We start from the raw sequence: 23,767 nt of genomic DNA on the forward strand, positions 1-23,767 counted from the left end.
TTACATAAATCTGCTGTACTTCTCAAGCTTGATAGATTTTATTCTTAGCACAGTCCCAGCACAAGATGTTGTCAGAAGAGAACATGACTCTCATAGAAGTTATCAGAGACATGCCAAAAATATATGTATTACTGGACTGAAACAAAGATTAATAAAATGGGCTCTATTTCTGCCTCCTTATGCAAGAACAAGGTGACACCTAATTAATCTGAGCAGTTTCACAAGCAAATAGAAAAAAAAGTAAACACCCGTTTTCTGAACAATACAGTTAACTTATTAAATTGACAAGTGTGCAGTAAGCAGAGAAGCCAAGAGATTAAAGGAATTCAAGAAGTGGTTGTTTATACAGGCAGCAAGGCTACCTGATTACAACAGTTATGCTAATACATAAATAGGAGTTGTAGAAAAAATACAAACACTAATGTTTGTCACAGCCCACGAAGTGATATTAAATCAAATGTTCAGTGGGAGTCAGCTCCTATAACTTGAGCTGTCTAAAAAGTATGTAGCATACTTAGATGTATGCTCCCTCTATTAAATCCAGAGGCCAGAATTTTCGTAAAGCAATTTGCCTCATCCTAAACCACCTGCAATGGAAAAGCACCCCGATGGTCTTCACCACCTCTATCTCCCTCCCTCTCTTAACTACAGAGGAAATGCAGACAGTGAATTTGTATTAGATACTTTCAACAATTGAGAAGAGTTAGCCTCTTTTACAAAAATTGGCAACATGGAAAAAGATTCTTCTTTACAAGAGCCCCGAAGTCTGGCTCTGATTTTTCATTAATGAACAAAATCCACTGTCCTGTGCACACAAACTTTTGTCTTCTCAACATTTCAAAACAGCAGGAATTTAAAAAATTTCAGTAGATATCAACCTGGCTGCAATAATTTTTCACATGGGCTGAAGAGGCTTATTATGTCACAGTGTCACTATATGAAAAATGTGTCATGTATACTACTTAAGCAGACTTAATGACAAGTTAGATCACAGTATCATCAAATGATAGAAGGCTTGGGTTGGAAGGAACCTCAAGGATCATGAATCTCCAACCCACTGGGCCGCCAATCTCCACATTTAATACTAGACCAGGAGCCAGGGCCCCATCCAACCAGTCCCTGAACACCTCCAAATGAATATAGATACTTAACTACCACAGAAAGACACCAGCTTTTGACCACACAAACTGTACTCACAGCCTTGTCCCAACCCAACAAGATTCTTCTCTCTCTGTACCTACCAGCTGTCACCTCTCTCCCTCCTGTGACCCCTCTTTGCTCCACATGCAGCTTAGTTTATCACATAATCTAATTATCCAGAAGCAACTGTCTTCAATCTGTTTAGCCTAGACTTTTGCCTAGACTGACTGAGCAAAGTAGCTCCCAGATAGAATGTTCATGACCATTTTTCACCTATGGTAATTTCTTTTAGCCTTAAATGAGCATTAATAGGAACACTCTTCAGGATCTGCTAGGAATTTAACTTTTTTTTCCCAACTGGATTATTTTTAGCCTTTCTTGATGTAGTTTACCATGCAGATGCACAGTCACACTAGTCTGACTGACAGAGTGATGTAAAAAATGGTAATGAATAGCCTGAAAAAAAGACAAAAGATAAATGATTTATTAACAATTCATTTTATGTGGTCTGAAACGTAAAAAAATCTTCTCTATGCAAATCTCATGTCTCCTTAACAGAAGAGGGGCACAGCTCCACCAATGAAGACTTGAAGATGGTTTATAAAAACTACTTACTGAATTTTGATAAAGTTCACATCCAGCTTGTTTCTTTGAAAAAAAAAAAAAAAAAAAAGCATATAAAAAAAATAACAGTTTACATTAGAACTTTGAATTTGCTGACTTTATTTATTAACCTCTATGGAGTTAGGGAGCTAATTTATGTAATTCATCAGTAGCTGGAGACACAAAGAGATTAAATTCCATAAGGTAAGAGCAAACTACTTCTGCTGTGTCTCCCACTCCCACTAACCATGAGTATGAACACATTGCTGGCAAATACATGATTGAAAAGGGCTACAAGCCCAGCTGTATTTTCCAAGTGCCTTCATACAAACAACAGGAAAATATCCAGGGAGAGCATCACATAAGACAATGAAAGCAGGAAGACTATTTATTCAGGTGTCTGCAAGTCTAAGAAAGGTATGCAAAATTTCATAGCATGCCAAACTCCAACTACCCGAAAACAAACAGATGATGGTAAGGATTTTTAAAGATCCCTAAGTATTATTAGAACTTTCCTTTAGAACAGCACAGCCCAAAAGAAAAAGAAGATAAAGCAGCCTGAGGAAAAGACAGAGAAAGAACATCCTCTGAGCTCCTCTATAACGCACTTATCATAACTCAAGTATGGTAGCTGGTTCTCCTGCTCAAGGACCAGCTCCGACAGTATGCTTTCCAGACCTTGTGCATAGTAGTTCTGTTTTTTTGCTGAGATGAAACAGGACATGAGTCTCTCTCTCTCTCCTGGTATTTCATCTAATTTAAACCTTTTTTTTTTTTTCCTCTGATGCACAAGATGAATTTTCCATGTATCAAGCAGTCAATGCAGAATAATTTCATTTTGGTTTAGAATCTTGCAAGAGAAAAAAAAAGTTATTTTTCATGCAAATTAAAATATCAGCAGGCTATAATTTGACTAAGATCGAAAAACTTTGGTTAACAAATGCAACAAAATATAATGGCTCATTATAAAAAGAGCAATACTGAAAAGATCTCAGGAGCACATAAATATTTTCAGTCTCTTTTTTGGAGAGTGCAGTAATGTCATCTGATAATTTGAATCAGAAAAAAAAACCCTTCTCATGTTCTTAGTGATCTTCAGCATTTTTGATGTTGGTGAATTGGTAAACGTTGCACATCTCTTGTGACCCTACACATAGCAGGGGGGTTGAAACTATATGATTATGGTCCTTTTCAACCCAGGCCATTCTATATGCTGCTTACCACAACTGGGTACTACCTTCCTGATTTCAGGCAAATTCAATTAACAGTGATGACAGTAATAAGTAAAGGCATATATCTCACAGTGCATTTCTACCATGAATGTTTACCTGGCTTTATACACAGACCTGCATGAACTGTAGCAAACTGCTGCTTTTTACACTAATAATTCCCATCATTTTGGTTGGTTTTTTTTTTTTGACTGCAAACAAGTACTGATGTTTTCATGGTTATTTTTCACACTGCAAAATCTGATTCCTGCTTGGTACAGCCAACTCGGTGACAGGTGAACTTGACTGTTTTTTCCCAACTGTATCACTTGACAACTACCTGGGTTTCACCTGCTGTTTTTGACAAGCCAATCTATTTGGGATGACACTGTAACCAGCTCTTGTCATTACCACAGTTAATATCTGCGTATCAACAAGAAACCTGACCTCCCCAGTCACCCTTTTTACCTGACCAACTATTATTGAACATAAATTTTGACCTCCCTCTACATTGATGTGTGCTGCTATTTGTCCAGTTACCAATTCTGGAACTTTCTCTTTTACGCTACGTCTCAAAAACCTTTGGAAATTTAAGGAAAGCACATCAGCTGTACTACCCATAGCCACATATTTCATGGCTCTTCAAAGAAATCCAGGATGTTTGCAATTTCCTTTTTGCAAAATTCATGTTATCTTTCCCACATAGATCACAGCTCTTCAGGCACCATGAATCTTATTTTGCATTATAATTTGTACTAAGCTGCCTAAGGCCAAAACCACAATCACAAGCTTGCAGTTCCCTGAATGGTTTAAAAACTGTTTTTAAAAACTGGCATCACAGTATCCATCCTCAAAGTCTTTGATAACAAAGGAATTTTGAATGGTTATGCATTAGTGCCCGCTATTTGGTCTTTCCTTTCCTTGAATTCTTTTAGATTTAGATTTTTTAAGTCTGATACTGGTGATCTTATTATACCATTATTTTTGTTCCATGATCACTAAATCACACGTGCTTTGAAAAATCCCAATGAAGAATCTCCCTTTGCCTGCCTTGCTGAGTTTTGACATTTAAAAATCTGAAACATCATTTGAGTATATAACCCAATAGAAACCCAATAGTTTCTATCAACTTCCTCTGTTCAGTTGTTTAGTTGTGTCATCTTCCTTTCATTTTTTCTCAAGGCTTTCAAAACAGGAGGTGGGTGCTGGACTTTCACATATGGTGTCCTTAAGTAGCTCCCACACCACCTGGTGTAGTGTTTTTCTCATAGCTGCTGTCTTCTTTGCTCTTCCTGGTAAGAATCTTTACTTTTCTGTACTGTCTTTTCTTAAGTGGATCAAAACTGTTGTGAATTTTGTTGTTGTTTCGGTAGGCTGTTGAGCCTAACTGCAATACAGTCACTGTAGCAATGTGCCTCTTCTGAACCACAGCACACAACTTTACTCAGGATGAGGTCCAGGGTCAAATTTCCTCCTTCAGTTCTATTAACCAATGTCTTAGCTATTGACTGTGTCTAAAATGAGGCTTTGCACAACACTCTTATTTGTGACAGTCACATTATCTGTACAGGGAGAAACTGAAGACCCCATTACTGCTCTGTATCTGCTGCTTCTCTGATCTTACAGTACACAGCAGCAATGTGTATTCACAATCCCAGCTGGATACATGATGAAACAGAATCCGAGCTTGCTTTGCTCTCTGATATGTACAGTCAGTACACAAACGCATTGATCTAAGGCATCCAGGAGATATTTGAAATTATTCCAATGAATAAATTAATATCAACAATATGTTTTGGGCCTTCTGCCCCTTTATGCAAAATGTGTTTTATGAAGTCCCTTTTGTAAATAACAACTTTGCTATTACAAATTCAGTACAGTTCAGTGACTTAATTTTTAAACGAAAGGAAATATTTTGACCTTTTAAAGATCTTCCTCATTAATGTTATTTTTTAATTTCAAGTTCCTTGTCTTTATTTTTGCTTTCTTGGAGTGATGTGCAAACAACGTTTGTATGGAGGCATCACAGAGCATTTCCTAACTGGACTCAATGGTGAGCCCAAAAGCCACTGAAAATGATTGTATGGATTCAATAAGAAAAATAGGGAGCTGAGCAGATTTCACAGCCATGAAAACAGAACGGAGATTCAATAACAAGCAGTCATTCTTCTGAAGGCTCCCAAATCAGAAATGTTCAAGGAGCCTAAAACTGCCTATGGAGTTTTTAAAGCTTAGCAGCTGCAAAGACTAATTGCTACTAAATACAGAACTCTTCTTAGTGTCTGGCTAATAAGATCCCATTTTTGTATTTGAACAGACAGCAACACCATGAATTGGAGGGGGAGACTTGCAACATGTATATTAAAAAAATAGGAGGTATTTTAAACATTTGATGACATATGTACACTTAGAAATCCTGTTCTTTCTTCTATCTTTGTATGCAACTGCTTTATTTTCAGAGTTTACTTTAAAATCTTTTTTTTTTTTCAGATCTAGATTGCAATGAATGTTTATATAATCCAAACTTCTCCCTTTGCTCAGAAATGATGAGAAAAGATGCAAGCTTAAAATCCTTATCAGCTTTTAAAATGTTATTTCCAAATACACCAGCTGAAATGTGTAAGAAGGTATTGAGACTACAAGAGCACAGAATACTTGATGATAAGCAACCTAATGGAAAAATGGTATTTAGTTTTCCCTTGTGATAAGTGGTACCAAAGAGCAGACCTAAGCTGCAATGTAACAGTACGCAGATGCTGAAATAGCAAAATTAAGACACTTAGCAATAAAATCCAATCTCAATTTATCAACTTCATAATCAAAGTAATAAAATATTTCGATGTGATAAGTACTCAATTCAATTACTGTAATATTTTACAACGTTTCTTAATTTTTTACATCATATGCAATAACCAATCACATTCAACATCACATGTGACAGTTGCCACAGCTACAATTTATCACACGGTTCTCTCAGTGAATCATAATTCAGAATACATTGGAAATAGAAAGTCTGGCAGAATGCAAATCTTCCAAGTGTTTTATTTTGCATGATTTCCTTACTCCATTTGTCCTGGGATCTTAACTCTGATTTTAATTAAATTTAATTGATAGTTGGACTAGATGATCCTGGAGGCCTTTTCCAACCTTGGTGATTTTGGGATTCTAATTAAATGTCAGTGTGTGTAAGCAGTTTTGTAAAAACAGGGATGAATCAGGGTCCAGGTTTGCCTTATTTTTATCAGTCACACAGTAAAGCAGCTTTCTTTTAAAGAGTTGCTGAAAACAATGTAAGTAATTTCGTAATGACCAAGTGTCCAATCGTGAGCTAATCATACACATAAATATGCAAACAAGTATGCTGTAAAAATGAGAAATACTATAGGAAAGATCCTGGAAAGTAATGTAAACCATTCAACTGCCAATCTGTAATAGTTGGGAATCTGGTGCCACAGTCTTTCCAGTGATGTGTGCAGTTCTTTGTTGCAAGCTGTGCTGCACTGGGGTTCACACCTGGCCAGAGCTGTGAGGGTAGACTAGGCAGATCTTTTTTCAACAACGAGCATTCTTAAAACACTGAAACAGCTTTTTTATAGGAAAGTTAGCTTGCTCATGAACAGACAATAGGATAGGGGACTTTCTAGGAGTGAAAGCTCAAAATAAGGCAGAACAAAACCAAACAATATGTAAATATATCTCTTCTACAAAATGTATCTCTTTCAGCAAATGTCTCCTCATCAACTAAGGACTCTGTCCTGCCTTCTCTACTGGGCAACTGAAGTGTTTCAAAGAATGAAAGAAGATACTAAACTGTGATTATCCCTAACAAATGGCAAAGAAAAGCAACAACAACAAAAACAACAGATTAGGAACAATACCATCCTCTACACAGACATTTGGGAAAGGACTGGAATAATTTTGACACATTTTCTCAACAAGACAACACATACTGTTGTTTCCTAGGAACTGATCCCTCTGTACTTCTGCTCTATGCTTCTAGATTGCCGTGCAAATTGTTACTGGGATAACATGGATCACTCAGTCTATCACTTCTAGAATTCCTTACGTTGCTACCTATAAGTGAAGAACATAGAATAGCAATGTGCGCACAGTGACCTATCTGTTCAGTTTAGTAACTTGTCATGTTCTTTTTACTTCCCAATTAGTTTGGTGAAAAACAGGAACTGCATCTCACTGAAGGACAGTATCTTTCTTTGAAAATGAGAGACTTGCTAACTGTTTTTCAGTTACATGACATGATCTGTGAAACAACGATGTTCATTTGTCTAAATATGACACTACACTTCATGCAAATCTTGAAATATCATCTACTTGCATTACAGTTTCTTCCATCATACATTGCACCGTGAATCAGACTCATGACGGTGCTTTTGCTTTTTTGCTTTTACTTACCTGGTACCTTTACAAACTGAAAATTATTTTTTTCTTTTCCATTTCATAGAACTTGAGGTATTAACAGTGTTAAGTCCCACACTAAATATAACACAGACATGCTTCATTTTTCTTTCCCTTCAATATACCTGTGCATACACTTAAATAAGTGTTACTGTCTATCTCACATGCTTTAGAGAACTGGCCAATGTATGCTACTAATAATGCCATTGAGAGGAAGGCAAATTCTCTCGTTGGCATAAAAAGCCATTGCCTCACAGAAAGAATGAAAGCATTTTGAAGAGAATTCATTCTAACACAAGCACTTAACTTCAGTGTACACTGACTTTCAAGAAGGAGGTTCTCCCTGAATAGAATGCCCAGCAGCAGTTAAGAAAGGCGAAAAAATCCAGTTCTAGGCCTTAATGATTCTTCCTTTTTACGTTTCTCCCTTATGCAATTTGCATCAAAGTTTTTTGGACTTAGGGAGGACAAAGTCTCAAAAGAAAACACATTTCCCTGGCTTAATTTTAAACCAGTTGCCTCCATCTGAGACAGGCAAACTGAGGTGTAACTGAAGAATGCTTTGGCCCTGATGAAACTGGACAGCATGGCAGACGTTTTTTGCTAAAGATGCAGTAATTATTTCCTCCAATACTTAGGGTAGCCAGGTCATAATTGATTTTTCTCAAGTACTACATCATAGAAAGCTTTCTGACACTAAAGAACTGTATGAGTGCTGCTCCCAGAGTAACGTCTCCTATTTTATTATGTTGGCTTACGACACCAGAGACAAATATTGGTGTTATGGCAGCAAACGTTAAACCTTCTCACCAATATTCTGTTACATTTTGTTGCCACATGACAGATGGCAGCAGAGGGCAGTCTGACACAATGGCGTGTGAAGTGTGGCACCCATGGAAGAGTGGGGAAAGCAAAGGTATGGAATTGAGTTCCTCCATGGAGAAAAAACAGCATTTACTGACATTCATCAACACTTGCTGAGTATTTCTGGAGACCGAACAGTGGATGTGAACACAGCAAGATGGTGGTGGTTTCAGCAGAGGCAACACTGACAGTGGGAGACCTTCCCTGGTGCAGGTTTTTATGAGTGCAGCATGCAGGCTGTTGTTCAGCACCAGTGAAAATTCAGAGCTAGTGATGATGACTATGTTGAAAAACAGTGGTTTTGTTGCTGAGAATTTGCTGCATCAAATAATATTATTGTGCTTTTTTGTATCTGATGTAGTTTCCACAGAAATAAATAGGAGGCACTACTTTCAGAATATTCTATATTGAGGCCCATGACATGCCCCCAAAAGAATTTGTTTTAAACATGAAACAGTGTAAAAATTCTTTCTTCATTTTACTTGTACAGAACAAAAAGGAGCCTGCTCATAGGCCGCAGTTACAATACCTCACACTAAGTCTGTTAAATTGAAGGTGCTGGATTTGGATGAGAGGAAAACAGGTTTGAGGTCACTTTCTTAGTTTGTTGAAGTAGTAACAGCTTCCTGAACTTTAATTAAGAAGTGCAAATCTGGCAGAAAAAAAAATCTCATTGTAAATGCAAATGTTTGCCTGGGGTCAGAGTACAGCTTCATTTGGCCTTTTCCTGCAAACCTTCAGAACACACATATTTTTTACAGCTGATTAGACAATGCTGGCTGACTAACTTGGTATCATGAATTTAAAATGATTTGTGCGCTTCTGGAATAATTTTGTATCTTACATGGTTGCTACTGCTCCTATCTGTACCAAAAAAAACCTCTTTAACACTCTGCTACTGTTACTCTGTTGGCTATGTAACAGGAAATGGTTTTCTCTGCATTTGTTTTATTTTTGGCATGAAATGTCTAAATGGCTGTATACTCTTTTTTTTTTTTAAGTGAATGAGTTATGTTCTATAAAGGTCCTAAAGATACATGTTTTTATGCACAACTCAGTTCACTTTCAATTCTTTCCAAAGGACAGCTTAGCAAGTTGGAAAATGAACCCAGGTGATCCTCCCCCTCTACTCTGCCCTGGTCAAGTCTCACCTGGAGTACTGTGTCCAGTTCTGAGCTTCCTGGTACAAAAATGACAGGGATCTCCTGGAAGGAGTCCAGCAGAGGGCCACACAGATGATAAAGGGCCTGGAGCAACTCTCCTATGAGGAAAGGCTGAGCGAAATGGGTCTGTTCAGCCTTGAGAAAAGAAGACTCAGAGGGGATCTTAATAATGTTTATGGATTCAATGACCTCTGGAGGTCCCTTCCAGTCCCTACAATTCTGTGAAACATAAGGAAAAACCAAGTAATTTTATAATAAACTGATGAACAGCAATAGAAAACTGGACAGGAACTAAAAAAAAAAAAAAGTAAAAAGTAACTTATTAAAAAAAATAAAGCAAAATAAATCTGCATTAGGATTACAAGTCAGCAGAACACCTCAGTAGCTAAATCAAGTTTCTTAAGGTTCCACTGTAATATCCCATTTGAAATCACATACCTAACTCTTCATAAAATCTATCTTCAGTTAAGTTAGAAAAGAGACAACCCACTACAGGTCTCTGTGCTCTCAAAGAATCAGCAGATTAACTTTGGTAGTCAGATCTCGCTTTCTTCCTGGACTCATTTCATCCTGAAGTATTAAAGAATTCAGGAAAAATCTCACGGCAGTGGCATGACCAGCAAACTGCACCATTGGTTTGGGGCTCTCTGCAGATTGGGGCCAGTGTACTGATGAGCTCTGTGAAGGCAGGACTGGGAATGAGGGGCACCTGACGGAGACAGGAGGGTTTTGCTCGTGGCTTTGGCTACTTTTCTGTGTGAGAGGAGATAAGGGGAGACTGCAGCCCTAATTTTTACTACTCACTCTTTCACTGAAGAAGAGATATGCTAACCAGGACATTACACAAAGCTCACTTTTTCTGCCATTACCTTATATGCAGCAGAGAGAGTTTCCACTGTACTAGTAAGTACTGTGACAAAAAACCTGGGAGAAATTCACCAGAAAATAATTTCAAATAGCTCAAAATAATGCAGAGCCTTCAATTTATTTGGCTTTGAAGATAAGGATTTAACCATAAGGAAGTATTTGGAATTACTGTCATTAAAAGAGAAGGTATAAAAGAGGGAAGCATAAAAAAAATTATAGAAAAACTGGAACTCGCAGATACATAATATGCAATGAAGTTGTAATATAATCTCTAGAGACATGTCACTTCAATACATACATATTTAACCAAGCTTGCATTCTTAACAAAGCAAAAACACCTGAGACAGAGTGAAAAGGAAAAGCATTGTGACAAATAGAGTTGAGTCAATTAACTTGACCTTTGCATCTTTACTTACCTATTTCTCTACATACATGCAACAATTACAGCATCTGTAAAGCTTTTCTTGAAGTTCTCAAAGCTGTATATATGGTTTTGAGCTAAACTCTTGAAGTGTAATATTTAGTTTCACATGCACACATTTCTGATTATTAGTGGGTGCTGCATATAATTACAGTTTCCGGATGCATGTCAAAGAAAACTATGTTTCAGATTTTCTCCATGGAGAATGTATTTTTGGAGATGTTTTAAACACACATCTAAATTCCATACAGGTGAAATATCCTGTAATCTGCCTGAAATTAGAAAAACTGATATACACACACATATATATACACACACAAAGGCAAGAAAATACTGTCCGTTGTATTTGATCATCTCTCATTCTTCCTTGGTGTACTGTTCTTTCAGGAAAGAAGAAAATAAAAATTTAATAATTCTTAGCGTTAAAACACACAACCTATCAAAGGTGTATTCAAGATTATGGTACCAAAGTTCGGCTGAGCAGCATTTTAGGACTGCATCAATATGCTTTAAAACAATCATGAGCTAGCAAAGCTGAAGAATCACTGAAGAGGAGAAAACCTGAATAGGATAACAGAAAAGGTGTTAAAAAAGAGCCAAAAGTAAACATAAAAAGCACAACAGAGAAGCACAACAGAAAGTGACTTATTAGTGGAGATAAATCTGAGATTTCTATTAGCAAATGCTATGAAGGAGATGGCAATAAAACATGACTTTTTTGGAAGGAGAAAAGCTGGACAAAATGAAGGACAAGATTAAACCCGGATCCTGAGATAAAAACAGAAGAGCTGTATCACTGCTTTATTACTTTAGCTTTTACAAATAAGCCTATAGCTAGTACTGCATTTTCTTAAGGAGCTGTAAGAAGCACAAATTAATATTTCACTCCTACACTGTGTTCAACTATGTACCAAGTAAAGATTACTTGAAAACAGAATCAATCTATTCATTCTCTTCTCTTGCAGAAGAGGAAGGATGGACATTAGGTTCTTCTCAGTAAAAATGCTGCAGTTCAACTGAGGTGTTCAACCAAGATGCACAAGCTACTACCATATTCACTCCCTCTTTTTATTGTGCATTTGAATCCATTTTATGAAAATTTTGAAGAAAACGGAGCCTAAAATGGAGCCCTGTGGAATCCTACCAGTGAGTGTGTGGGGCAGGATGAAAAGTGTCATGTGGTATAAAATCATTATTGGTACCAACAAATTTTGCCAATTCCAATTTATTCAGTACACAGGTCTTAGTGGATCTTGTGGCAGTACAATACTGCAATCAGAACCAAAGTGGAACACTGCACTGAGTATCCATGTCCTGGAAATGAAACTAGTGGTATTTAGATGCAACAAATGAGGACACAATTTTGGTAGCAATAAGAAAAAGTGCAGTAGTTTTGGTCAGCTAGTTCATACTGCTCAAATCAACTGAGTATCTCAAGAATGCACTCAGATTGCTTGTAATGCACTTTGGCTAGATTACAGCAATAAATTTTGTGTGCTGATATTCCTGTCTTTTGCTGTATCAATATTACTTCTACTTTTTCAGCTCTCCACAGATCCCTAGGAAGAGGGTGAGCAAGACTGATACATGCCACACATAATGCATATCCTACAATATCGAGCAATTGAGATTCTACAATGAAGTAAGGGACTTCCTTTCCATTAGTCTACTACATTTCCACAGAAGGCTGTTACAGAGCATACTCCAATTATGATCCTATTTCCATTTGCAGAGCTCAAATAGAAGGAAGATAGCATGAAACTAGCAAACAAAATTATTTAACAAATGTACTGGGAAAGGGAGATGGATGAAGGGCAATTTTCAAAGGTTCCTTGACAAGGGTACAGTTGCACAAGGGGCTTTTTGGTACTTTAAAAAGACTGAAACCCGTATCTTTTGTAGAGAGAAATAACCAAAGGCAAAGGATATCAGATCAAGAAATTTCCCAAGTGGAAGCTGAATGGAGACACTCTGCTGAAAACTCTATCAATGCAAGGCTGTAAGCCTACAAACTGCCATAAATTACAACAGCTGCTATAACAGAATAGTGATAAAATGAAACCATTGGGTAGGCTTGATTCTGGCTTCCAGTATGAGGCAGCAGCACTTCCACAAGGACTGGATCACCAGCATGTTCTGTACGTTATGTAAAACACTTACAAAAAACTGCTATATATTAGAAGAGACATGGTTACAACTATGCATGCATTGTTTTTCTTGCTATCTTCATTTTCCTTATCCACTCAGCCATATTGATTGTAAATCTGCTTTTACAGTGTCTAGAGTATTTAAACAGCATGGCAATATAGAATAATAGAAAATCTGCATCCAAACTGCTTTCCTTTTGCACCTATACTTAAAATGTGAGAATTTAAAATGCTACAAGTCATATTAAACAGAAAAAGCAACACAAGCATTAATAGTGAGAGGATACATCAGGGTCACATCTTCTGCTTGGTATTCACAAACTTGTCAGTAGGTAGTTTTGACACGTACGATATAAACGTTTTTGTTCAGTACAAACAGATACACATGCTATAGCAGAGCATGAACCAAGTATATGGCAGTCAATATGAAAATGCCATGTACATTAACAGTGACAGAAACCTCTCCAATATCTGCAAAACAATTTTATCTCCTGCTTTTGCAGATGATGAACTGAGATACAGAACAATGAAGCACTTAAACAGCCAGAGATGTAGAGACAAAGCAGTAAATTTACTGACTTGTCTTCCACTTAATTCAGTACCCTATTGACTTTATCCAGCTGCACCACAACAATTTAAGTACAAAAGCTTAGGTCTTGATTGTATTCATTACGAAATCAGGAGCTGAAAGCAGTCAAGCAGCACTGAATTTCCAAACTGCTGGGGGTCTGCTTGAGTGAGGCAGCAATTACAACAGCATTTGCTGTTTGATTTTTTGCTTGGATCTAAGAAGGTTGTGTCATTGGCTGCTTGTTCACTAGTTCTTCTTCCTTCTTATCAGTTGCCTGCTGTCACTATGACAACAGAAAGGCTGCAACACAGCTGCAAGGAGGGAAAAAGGGGAGTGTACTCCACTTGAGAGGGGAAAAGGGACTGAGTGGGTGGGGGCAAGAAGTGGTATTGGAAGTTAAATGCATTCAGGATAGAAAAGACCACAGTACCTCTTGATTCTGTGATGCTGATTCATCAGAGGAGGGGACGCTTATAAAAAATGTTTGAAATCACTATAATTGTGCCCCACCACACCAAAAAAGAAAAGCAAGAAAAAATTTCCACAAAGATAAGAGCCCTAATTTTCTCTTCCGCCTTCATTTATTGCCACCTGATTAGCTGAACCTACTCCAATCAAATTACAGATATGTAAACTAAAGATTCAGTTTACAATGCTGACTGTATCATGGAAGATGGAACGAGAAACAAAGGAATGAAGGGCAAGTGTACCACAGAAAGGAAAGGTAGAGGAGCAGAGTAAAAGGAGCAGAGTAAAAACGTCTCAGCAAAATGCACTTGGTTATTGGTTCTTTTCCTGTTTCTGCACACATTTTCCTTTTGGGTTCCATCAAGTGTTTTCTTTGTTGAAACGCAAAGGCATACACTAAGAATAGGGGAGCACAGCCTAGGCACTACAGAAACACACAGGAAGGAGGTCTCTCTCATTTCAAAGGTACACTTTTGTCATTCAGGTACGTAATGCTTTCACAAAAGTATGCATAAAATTAATTGAGTTACAGCTTTTGTATATATGTATATATTTTCTTACAATTTTAGAAATACAAATCAAAGATTTTTCCTAAATAACACACAGCCATTACCTGTACATGACATTAATATAATCTCTGTTATTCCTTAACACATTTTCAGCATTTACCACCTTTCCTATCATACAATATGGACTAAAACTCTGGGGAAAAATTCTTCTCTATTAATACTTCTAAAGATGCTTTCCAGAGCGGATTTATTTTTCATGGGTATCTAACAGTATCTTAATATTGCAAACTATCACACAGGAAGAACTGGAAGATGCTGGATGTGGCTCTGGGCAGTCTGGTCTAGCGGTTGGCAACCTTGCTCACAGCAGCTGGGTTGAAACTAGATGATCATTATGGTCCTTTTCAACCCAGGCCATTCTATGATTCTGTGATTCCATGAACTACTGAAGACTTCAGAAGCATTAAACAACTTGTATCTATGCCATAACACATGAGTTCTGTAATAAACCCATATGCTTGTGGATATATTGGCATTTAGAAGATGTAAATAGTTACAGGCAGTGAAAGTTAGAAATGAGTGGTTTGTTCGTTATATATAAACCTTAACTTCATGATTCATACTTAAGAGTTTAGAATGATAGGCCAATCCTGTTTTTAAAGATTGTCCGTAGGCAGAAGTGAATGTCTTGATGAATTTAATGCTCACCTTCAGGACACAACTTGTTTGATGCCTGTAATACTACTGCAAGATACTGGTAGTCTGGGGATGTTCTATAAAAGAGACTGCCCAAACTACACCTACCTCAAACACATATATAATCTGCATCACATGTAGTGCACTAAAAGAATTACATCCCCCCACCTCCCCAACCAGTCACACAAATCAGCTAGCTTTTGCAGCATGTCCTGGCCCATGATGTCAGACGCACATGTAGGTGGTATGGCAGTAGAGGCTGAACCTTCCCACTTACTGATGGGAACAATTATGAGTTCTTGCCCTGCAACAGATGGCAGCAGAGGGGTAGACTGACAAAATGGTATCTGCCATGGAACAGTGTACAATGGAAAGGTATGTCAATGAATTCCTCAGTGTGGAAAAAATTGCACCCACTGACATTCATTGATGCTTGCTGAACACTTCTGGAGACCAAACAGTGGATTGAGAGCACAGTGAGGCAGTGGGTGGTGCGTTTTAGAAGTGACAACAGCTGCAGTGGATCACTGCGGATGCTGTAGATTTTCACAAGCACTGCATGCAGGCTCTTGTTCATCACTGGTGAAAAGGCATAGGAAATGGTGGTGACTATGTTGAAAAACAGGGCTGTGTAGCTGAGAATTTGCTCAATTCTTCTGGTAGCAGTGTAAGACTGCAAATATGAGCACCACTGGATCCAGATTTTTATTTTTATTTTTAAATAAGACAGGGACAACAAGTGATTAAATAATGCATCTTAATTCTAAAAAATGCAACCTTGATCTTACTAATTTCAGAAAGAAATATGAGGTAATTTTACCTATTAGAAATATCATTGCATCTATCAAATGTAAGGTCAGAAAAGAGGACTTTTAAGAGGGAAAACATCTGAAGTACAGAATTGTTCAGATATACCCATCCAACATCTTTACTTGTTTGTAGCTGTAACTAGCTCCAAAACGTCAATAACAGTTAATCTGCAGACAAAATTGGCTGCAGAGAAAGAAGTTGCTTAACCTCATAGACAACTCCTCTATCCAGTTATTGATTTATCTATGAACATCAAGAACATTATGGAAAGGCTTATATTAACAACCCTAACAGAGATGTCATAGCTGCAACAAGCTTCTTTCCAAGGCTGACAACTGCTTGGAGCAGTCAGCAGCTCAGGAAAAGGCAGCATTTACAGACAGGAGCCAAGCATTCATTTCTGTAAGGACAGTGTGAACATACAGAACTCTATCATGAATAATTGCATCATGCATTAACACACTGCAACAGTGTAAACAGTGACAACCAAACCGGTAGAGAATCGGAACTAGAACATCCAAAATAAATTAGGGGAATTAGAACACCAATTATTATTATTATTATTATTATTATTATTATCATTTTTAAAGTTACTTGCTTACTAGAAGTACAGAAACAAAATCACTATTTCTTCTTGATGTATTGAAAAGCAATTTTTCAATGTAACAAAACTTCTACAGCAAGTTTACAAAGTGCAAACCCTTTATCTTTCCTTTCTAGAAGGAGAAAGACCCATATGAACTAGGAAGAGAGAAAAACAAACATTACAGCAAAACAGTTTTAGGAGAAGCTGAATGGGGGAACAGGAAACTCTTCCAGCAAATTGTGGAAAAATACAGATATATGCTTATAAATAATACTAATGTGTTAATATTGTGATTTGAAATATGATTTGGTTGATGTGCTGCAAAACACTGATTATAACACTAAATTAAGAGTTGCATTTTAGCATTTCAGTTACTAATGTTATTTGGACATAATGAGGTTCTAAATTAGAATATATATATATTTCATCTGTAAGCACCCCTTTGTTGCTCGATTTATTATCTAATGGAAGAAATCTGGATGGAAGGGACTTAATTAATTTTTGTTTGTAAATGCAATACCCTCAAATCCAAATCTCCACAGCTTCCACTTACAGATACTCAGAAGAGCAACTGTTAATATGCTTAAATTCCTTAAACTTCAATGAAAATGACTTTATTTGTAGTTAAGTTCTTTTCTGAACTGAAATCTCTCATTTAAGATCAGTTGCAGTCACTGTTGATTACTGTTACTTGAGATCTACAACAAAGACAATATATATTTTAACACCACTGACATAAGCGAAAGCATTCATTGATTGATCATCGTTTAGAATTGCAGGGATTTTTAATATAAATCTCTTATATCTTCTACTGCTACTTCCTTCAATTAAATTAAAAAAAAAAAAAAAAGCAAACAAAAACTTTGATCCAATATTAGTTTCTGCAATTACATAACTTTGGGAAATCTGCTGTAATTGGAGTATTGAAACTTGGATGCTGGAACAAGTTAGAATGTTAAGGCACCTAGAATGACAACTGTAAGACATAAGTTACTAATATATATGAAAAATACAAATATTCACAGCTTTGAATCCTCTTTCCTTGCCTGTGAATTCATGGCATTGAAATATAGTTTGAGACTGCTTAAAAAACATAGCTGTCAATGTAAAATTGTATTCTAAGCAAGGTTCTAAGGGGACTGGCAGGAAAACTGGCATTTTCATCAGTGATTAATACTAAAATTAGTGTTGCAACAAACAAACAAAACAATGAGAATACGCAAATCATACAAAAGCCCTACTTGGTAATGTGGTCCTTAAAAAACAAATGCTAACACACACACTTTAACCAAAGTCAAATACAGCTGCTTTATCAGGAAACATTTTCCAGGAGATCAGTGCATCAAATGATCTGAGCTCTTGGGGTAATACTGTGGGAAAAAAAAGTTGGAGCAATTTCAAGCCATAGAAAAGAGACAGTTGTGGGTAGAAATACAAAGACTCTTGCACTTCAACACATGGCCTTGTTGAAACTGCAAATACTACAAGCAGCAGTGAGGTCATATTTCAAAAGAGGATGCAGTGAAAAAAAAGGAGATACAGGAAAGAGCTACAGAAGTGACTTGAGGACTAAAGTAAGTATTTTAGAGCAACACACCATCAGTGAATCTGTCATATCAAATTAAAAAAGATTGATGGATGAGGACATTATTGCACTTTTTGTGGGAAGAAAATATTGTTTAATAAAGGTTCTTAACTCAAAGGAAGAAAAGCAGAACAACACCATATTAAAATTGTCTTTTTTTTTTTTTTAATTTTATTTTAAATAGGGTGAGGCCAGTTAACAACTGGAACAAATTACCTATCTATAATGCAGACCCTCTGAATCTTTAAAACACATATGGTATTTTTTTGCAAACAAACTGCTGAGACACACACATTATAAGACTTCTCTAACAGATACTGAAGATTAAATTACATGGTTTAATCATTCCTCTGGTTTCAAATATTATGAACTTTTTTGTAGCCTTTAATTCCACAAGTGGTGCTATCCACCACTGAAAAAGGTTTGCTCGCAGCCTTTGCTGCTCAAAATGTATTGTTCCCTTGGTGTGGTGAGTACATCAGCTCTTTAACGCATCACATTCCCAACCACCCGCCAAGCAGTCAGCACATGATTCCATCTAGCATCATTAATGACAAACACAGGCATAGTATAATTAATCCTTCTTAAAATGGCCACCTTAAACCTTAAGTGAATTAGAAGACGCTACAGAAACTTACTTTTAGTTGAACAATAAATCTAAGCATTCCTGCTACAGAACTGCATTCAGAAAAGCAGCAATTTTTAGGAGGTCTGTTGTGGATCCACTCAAAGTCACTATCTCTCATGGATACGGCTAGTAATTTCCTGGGATGCATTTTGCATCTCTGTTCAGTAACTAAACTGACTTGAGAGAGAGATCTCTAAGTCCATTCCCTCACCTTGAACCTCTTACTGCAGCAGCAGTTCTTTTTAGTAACAGAACTTAACAGAAATAAATAACAAAAATCAAAAGTCCAGATGTCACGTTCATTAACAACTGACTCGTTTGCATCTCTCACATGCAACTGCACTGCCTTGGGCCAACAAACAAATTTAAGTAGGTGAAGTTATTTCCCAGACAAGTATCTTTCATATTATTTCTGACTTGTCTGTTCTCAAAATGTAGAGGAAAATAGTTTGCTTACTTCCATTTCTCTAACTTGATTTCTTTACAGCATGGGAATAAAGTATATAAACTGGACTCTCTTCCTCCTAGCTAAAGCATTATCTCATAGTCAAGTTTGTCCTACTCCCCTAACGGGTAGGACAATGCACAGATAGGTCTTGCTTCTTCTGTCTGTGTAGAAGACTTCAGACAAACTGGTAGGTTATTAAAACATAGTAACAGCAGGACACCATCAGACAATTAATGCACTGCGGATCAAGATTATGATGGAAAAATAAGTGAGATTTGACAAGAAAAAGGATTGTGAAATAAGAAATTACCTTACAGTACATTTCTCTTTTAGTTTTCTATTCTTCCAGGTGCCCCAACTTTAACATAGACTGTTACATGTGCAGTCTATTTTTCAAAGTCCCTGGGTCAAGTATTTGCTCTGCTATTAATCTAAGAAACATCAAATAGCTCTTTGGGAATTGCATAAAGGTATGAATTTAATATTAAAGCATTTTGTGAAGAAATAACATTCCAGTCTAACTTGTGCATAATAAAATTATTTTGTATGTTATATCTTAATATATTTGCTTGTACTATTAAATATGAAATGTTGCTGGAGAAATCAATTGTCTTTCAGGCGGAGTACAGCTACGTTTTTAGCATTTAATTGTAATTAAAAATATAGCCTTTTACCTGTCTTCAAATAATTAGCAAGAGCTAAATCTTATAAAATAAACAAAACAAAGTCATTTCTTAATATTAAGTTAATGAACACGCAATTAAACTTTCCTGAATTCTCCTTTTATTGAGAACATCTTTTGATAAGTGATAGTGTATCTGTTAAGGAACTACTCCTAAAGAAATATTTCTCAGCAAACAAATAATAAAAACAAATGAATTGAATCAGAGATCAAAATTAGAGAGTTTCAATCTGCGCGGATACTGACTTTGATACTCATCTATAGCTTGACATCACACATTTTTATGCCTTCATCAAAAGTATAAAATCTATAGCTAGAAGAGAGTTAGCAATACATTAATATGTACCACGGCAATTATATTAAAAATAAATATCTTTTTATTTCTTCTCTTCAATATTCCATTCAATTCCTTCAACAAAACATTGATCTGACCACACCATTATACTGACTCAATTCCGACAAAACATTCAAATCAAGGAAGATCCTAAAAAAGCTTAGGTGTAATTTATTGCTCTACGAACAAGGATAAATTTAACTTTCATTATTTTATTGGAAGACAAAAGAGTTTTAGATTTTCCTTCTCATTACTAAAGATTAATTACCACCTGCTTACATAAACAAACCCAAAAGAGCAACTTTATTTAACTCCACTAAGTCATTTATGCATATACCACAAGTTAACCATACCCTTACCCTTATGCAATTCACCTATTTGACACAAGAGGAAAAAATATTTGGAAAAGTATTTGAAATGTTAAAAGCAGCTTACAGACATAGATGGAGAAAATGTCACACTGAAATCCTGTAGATCTACTTTTTTAGTACTTCTTGACAAGGTTCATTTAATTATGACAAGACCAACCATAAGCTACAAGTTTAGATAAAAAGAAGAATCAAATATGTTTGATATGTTTGTATTTGCTAACAAGAAGTTTATGTACGACTGTAATTAACTTCGACTTTCAAATAACTTTTTAAAAAGGGTAATATATAAATTCATATTCTAGTGACTGAATATTTCCTTTCTTCACAGATTAATGTAATGCAGTCAAGTATCCGCCATGATGCATCTACTCCTCCTGATAATCTTATTATATTAATTTAGATAGACACATATTTGGTTTTCCTCATTTATGGGAAAAGTTATGTAATAAATCTGTGCTGATACGTAATTAAGTTCACAGAATGACAGAATGGCAGAGGTTGGGACCTCTGGGTCCATCTGGTCCAACCCCTGCTCCAGCAGGGACACCCAGACACGGGTGCCCAGGGCCACATCCAGGCAGCTTCTGGAAATCTCCAAACTACCCTACCTTTGGGCAGCCTGTGCTGGGGTTCCATCACTCACACTCTACTTAAATGCTTCCTCGTGTTCAGACAGACCCACGTGTTCTATTTTGTGCCCACTCTGCCTTGTCCACTAAAATCTGCAACTGAAGAATTTTAATCTCAAAATACAGTTGGATTATTTTAATGAGATAGGCTCAATAAACAACAAAGTCATTTTCTGTTTATTAGAATTTCAGCAGAATTTATTTCCCTTTCGTCTGGGTGTGAAAGCTAAAAATGGCTATCAGGGTGCTAGATGCAGCACGAAATCTGTAGTAAATGGATGTGGACTTGAACAAATTAAATTAAAAAAAAAAAAAAAAAAAAAAAGCACAGCCTCTCAGAGCTTTAACCTTATCTGAGTTGAATGAACATAAACTGAAGATGTACTCTTGCCATTTATCATTGTCAGATTTTAACTAATCCACTTAGCTATCTGAGGGGTTTTGTTGTATATTTGAAAGCCACACAGATTTTGACCTCAGAGTTCATCCCTAGACATTTGTTCAACTACATTTCTAGTCTCAGTAAATGCATGTCTGATTATTTCTTTGTTTTACTTCTCTAAAATTATTTCACAGAAAATTCAGGAATTAAATGGCACACTTAATGATGACACAACATCTTTGAGAAAGGCAACATTGCTTAGAATCATAGAATCACAAAATCATTGAATCACTCAGGTTGGAAAAGACCTTAAAGATCATCAAGTCCAACCACAGCCTAACCATACTACCCTAATTAACAACCCTCTGCTAAATCATGTCCCTGAGCACCACATCCAAATGAATTTTAAACACATTCAGGGATGGTGACTCAACCAGCTCCCTGTGGAGCCTATTTCAGTGCTTAACAACCCTTTCCGTAAAGAAGTGTTTCCTGATATCCAACCTAAACTTACACTGGTGCAACTTAAAGCAATAAGTGCTTAAGTGGCAAGATCTCTGAGCTTTCATCCCTACAGACATACAGAAGAGGTTAAACAACATACTTTTTTTTTTTTCTTTCCTATGCATGTCTCATCACATTTTAATGTATTTTTTTGTGTGTTATGTTTTACACTCAAATCAGAAAATGAAATAATCCACGATGTGACTGCTGAAATTGTTCTTTTCATGCTTTATGAGCATTGCCTGAAATTACAGTCTTCACCCCAATTTTGTATATATGCTTAGATTAATGTAAAATTAACCACGCCCCCCACAGCCTTGCAAAATTAGCATTGATGCCTAAAATCATCTTTAGATGGAACCAACAAGAGCCTTCAGCTGCAGCAAGATCTAGCATACATAAAAGGACAGTGAAACAAATGCAAATGTAAAAAGGGTGGTAAGAAAATTTCTCTACATGGAGATTTCCTGGCCTGGCAAGAATACAGCTGATCTTATTTTGCGAAGAGCAAATGGCCCCACACATTACTTTAAATGTAATTTTTTTTTTTAATTCTGTGATAACGTGTAAAGTCAAATAGCAAACCAGTCAAAAAATAAAAGCCTCTCAAAACTCCAGATGTATTTGCTAACTGTAACACAGTGGCTAAAGCTGAAAATCTACTCTTACTGAGCACTGAGACTGGGATCAGATGTAAGAGATCACCATCAAACAGTTGATACTGTCACTAAGCAACACCAGAACACTACTCTCTGCTATCATAGTCGGAAAGTTTTGTTCTTGCTTTTTTTTTTTTTTTTTTTTTTTTTTTTTCCCCTGAAGTAAGAGAGGGAAAAAAAAGATGAAATGTAAAACAAGTGACATCATTGCTCAATAATCTACCCATTGTAAAACTAGATGAATACTTATGTGACCCTTAGAAGGCATGATTTATGCAATCCTAAATTCTAGTCTGTTCTACTGCTATGCAGTATATCAATGTATAATATGCATCACCATGTATTCATCTATTTGTAGATTTTGAATTGTAGCTGAGTAACTCTACCACAAAGTTCTGTACCAACACCTCAGTAAGGATGCACAGCAGCCAGTGCACTGAGAGAGCTCTGCTATCAGCTTCTATTTAGAAGTAGCCTAAAAGTTAATGTGATAGGGCTATTTACCTGCAAGGTACTGTGAGACTTAACTTATCATCTGCAAAATAAAGAAGGGGAATGTCCTTCTGATGACTGAAAGAAGACCACATCCAAGAGTAAGAAAACATAATGAAGTACAGAGAAGAGAAACTGCTTCTATATGAGAATAAACCGCAGTTTAAATCTGAAATGCTATAGGACAGAAACCCAAAATGCTGTCCAAAGAGAACAATGTAATTCAAATGTGAGTCAGTTAGTTTAGGAACAGACTCGGGATTGAATGTGAATCCCATCTAACAAATGGAAATGCAGAAGATACAGTTGGGCATTCGAATCTCTTAATTTCAGTAGCAACAAGACGTACTACTATTTTACTTTGATAAAGGCATTTCTTCCCCACTCCAATAAAAAGATCTCTTAATTTCACAGTGAGAAAGTACATTACTGAAATGCCACCACAGTATTTTGGTAATTCTACTCATATGCTGATTCAGGTATGTATCATAGCTTCTTCATGGAATGTTTCCCCACCAAAGGTGAGATGCATACCTACATGTTAGAACCAGGACACTAACCACAGGTCATGTCATGAATGGAGC

General features: G+C 36.5%; 1 protein-coding gene across 4 annotated transcripts in view; it reads right to left on the bottom strand.

Annotated features, from left to right (window-relative positions):
- The window catches only part of ERICH1 (glutamate rich 1), a 95,833-nt gene that overhangs the window by 36,833 nt on the left and 35,233 nt on the right, over positions 1-23,767 (bottom strand). The window lies entirely within an intron of this gene.

The sequence above is a fragment of the Lagopus leucura genome, unplaced genomic scaffold, assembly GCF_019238085.1.
Source record: "Lagopus leucura isolate 7727_CA_CO unplaced genomic scaffold, USGS_WTPT01 Super-Scaffold_73, whole genome shotgun sequence".
Taxonomy (NCBI): Eukaryota; Metazoa; Chordata; class Aves; order Galliformes; family Phasianidae; genus Lagopus; species Lagopus leucura.